Raw genomic sequence first — 3352 nt, forward strand, 5'->3', positions numbered from 1 at the left:
TTCAAATTTCATTTTTAATTATTGTTCTTAAACACTTTTACCACTCTTGTAGCCCAGCTACAGTTAGTGGGAAAGAACTATATGGTTGGGAAGGGAGTGAACCTATTTAGAAAGGTTCTTTGGAACAACTCCTCTTTGTGTTGTCTATAAATCAGAAGTTTAGTTTACACAGGTTAGCAGGGAGGAACAGACAATTCTACTTGCAAACAATTTATGGATACAGTAGTAGGTTAGTTTGATATCAAACAGGAATCAGCAGCAGTGGCACTACCTAGCAAAAACAATCAGGCCTCACTCAGCCTTTGCAAGAGTCAGCAGGTGGGACCAAAAGGAACACCAGAAGAAAGCAGTACTTGGCTGTGCCTATCTCAGGGAAGTGAAAACCAGAGAGGGCATGAGACAAACAAGCATTGCACAAGCTAGCTCTATAAGCAAGCCAATCTTAGCCTCAGCCACTGTCCATTGAGTTCTATTAATACTACCTCCACACATCATATATCCTCCTTTGGTCTTGCCTTAGAAAGTGTCTTGTCTCAGTTGACATCACTCTGTCAATCAATCTGAGTCCAAGGAAATGGCAAGAAACGAACATTCCACCAGAATTTTTTGGGTATATTTCTCTTTATAAAGTCCTAACAAATGTAGTTTAACTACAAAATATAAAGCAAACCAATGCATGTATGTTGTTAGCAAAGAATCCTTTATCACGTGTCATTCGACATATTTGCTTCAGTAGAACATCTTTTTTTGTCTATTTTTAGTGAAACATTTCTTTAAGATTCGGTCTTAACTAATCACCTGTGTCTACTTCAACTAAACATTGCTTACATTTGTTCCCAGCAAACGTAAATCCTAACCTGGCACTTTCCAAGAACCCTTAACTTTCACTTCAGGACACAGATCTACATCATGACCCAAGTATAAAACCTTGAACATATACCCAAAGGAATTTCCATCCTATCCTACCACATATACTCTTGCTCAACCCTGTTATCATTGTTGGATTCATAATAGAAATTCGAAACAACCTAGATGACCCTCAACCAAGTACTGGAAAAGAATAATTTTTTACCATATTTTCATAATGAAACATTACTCAGTTACTTAAAAATAAAATTATTAAATTTACAGGCAAGTATTTTGAAAAAAAATTCTTAGTAAGTTATAACATACCCAGAAAGATAAAAATGGGTTGTAATATGTGGATTTTAGCCATTTACAAATGATAAAACTTCCAATCCCTACACAAAAAGAAGACGTTATAAGGAAGGAAGAAATGAACATGGTCTCCCTGGGAGGGAGAAATATAATGAATTTTTATGGGTGGATCTGGGGTATTTTGAAGCACGAATGATAAGGTTGGGAGGAAGAGATCAGGTTGAAGGAGGGAATATGTGTGGAGAGACGAATAGAAATGAGTAGCATTTTAGGGATGGTGGAAGCCTGTGTAGTGGAAACTCCCTAAAATATATCAAGGAAATCCTAAAGAAGTCTCCTAATAATTTGGGTGATGGAGTCCCAAATAGTTGTCTATTCTTATCATACAACTCTTCCAGTAATGGATATGGGTTGCATTCATTGGACTTGTTCCCATGGGAATCCCCAAACACAGACTATTGCAAAGACCATGTTTTGCTCTCCACAAACTGTCAGGAGGGCCCCATAGTTGAGGACAACACACACAGAACTCATTGGCCATGAAGAATTTGAGCTGGTACTTACAAGGAACCTTCACCCATATGTTCTAGTGCATTTGGTACTGGAAGATACTCCACATGTTATTAAAAGAGAAATGAAAACACTATCTCAGGTAAAAAAAAATCCTTTGATTTATAACATCCCCTGCCTATAAGATATGGTAGGACAATTGTGTTGCATACTTGTTGAAGTGGCTACATAGTGTTTAACTTGATATAAAACCCATGCCACATGATGGAACCTATACCCTACATTTCTTGGTGACCCAGAATTAGAGACTATATAGCCAAAGACCTAGAATAACACAACACTGCTTGTCAAAATACAAACAAAACAAACAACAAGAAAATGATGCATATTAATATTATTTTTACACCCACTTAGATCACGTCGCTATTCAACCATCATCAGAAAAGTTTCTACTTACAGCAAAAAGGAAGAAATACAGATACCCAAGCCAGAAGCATCATATAGAGAGAAAGAATTTAGAACACACAGCTCTAAATGAGCAGCAAACCACTGAACTGAGAATAGGACCCCCGTTGAAGGAATCAGAGAAAGAACTGGAAGAGCTTGAAGGGGCTGCAGACCCCATATGTACAACAATGCCAAGCAACTCAGGCTTCAGGACTAAGCCACTACCTAAAGACTATACATGGACTGACCCTGGACTCTGACCTCATAGGTAGCAATGAATATCCTAGTAAGAACACCAGTGGAAGGGGAAGCCCTGGGTCCTGCTACGACTGAACCCCAGTGAACTAGACTGTTGGGGGAGGGGGCGGCAATGGGGGAGGAGTGGAGGAACACCCATAGGAAGGGGAGAGGGGATGTTTGCCCGGAAAGCAGGAAAGGGAATAAAACTAGAAATGTATATAAGAAATACTCAAGTTAATTAGAGAGAGAAAGATGAGATATCTCCATCAAATTACTTACCATGAAGTTCAAGGTACCCTAGGAAGAGGAGGCAGAAAGACTGTAAGAACCAGAGGAGATGAAGGACATCAGGATAACAGGGCCCTCTATATAAACTGAGAAAGACACATGTGAACTCACAGAGACTTAACCAGAGTGCGCATGAGTGACATAAGTCTGCACACCCAGAGTCCTCGGCATATACATTACAGCTTTCAGCTTGATATTTTCATGATTTTCAGAGTATGTGAATGGGTGGGCCTCTGATTCTTGTGCCTTTTCTTGCACTCTTTCCCTTCTGTTGGGATGCCTTATCTAGCCTTGAGTGATAATTTTTATTTTATTATATTTTATTTTGTCATATTTGGTTATTGTCTTTTAGAAGTCTATTCTTTTTCCATGAGGAGCAGAAAAGGTAAGAAGAGGGGGAGGTTGGGAGGAACTGAGAGCATCAGAAGAAGGGAAATTGGAATGAAGGTATACTGTATGAGAAAATTTATTTTGAATAAACAAAACATTTTTAGGATTACAAAGTACTTAAAAATTCAAAACATATCGCTCATTTCATAAGAAGTGGTCATCCTTATTAAATTGGGTATTTCTTATTTACATTTCAAATGTGATTCCCTTTCATGGTTTCCAAGTCAGCATCCCCCTAACCCCTCAACATCCCATTCATCATGGATGTTCCCCTCTCAATCCTCTCCCGATTACCGCCCTCAGCAATCCCTTTCACTGG

Source organism: Rattus rattus, chromosome 1 (genome assembly GCF_011064425.1).
Source record: "Rattus rattus isolate New Zealand chromosome 1, Rrattus_CSIRO_v1, whole genome shotgun sequence".
Classification (NCBI taxonomy): Eukaryota; Metazoa; Chordata; class Mammalia; order Rodentia; family Muridae; genus Rattus; species Rattus rattus.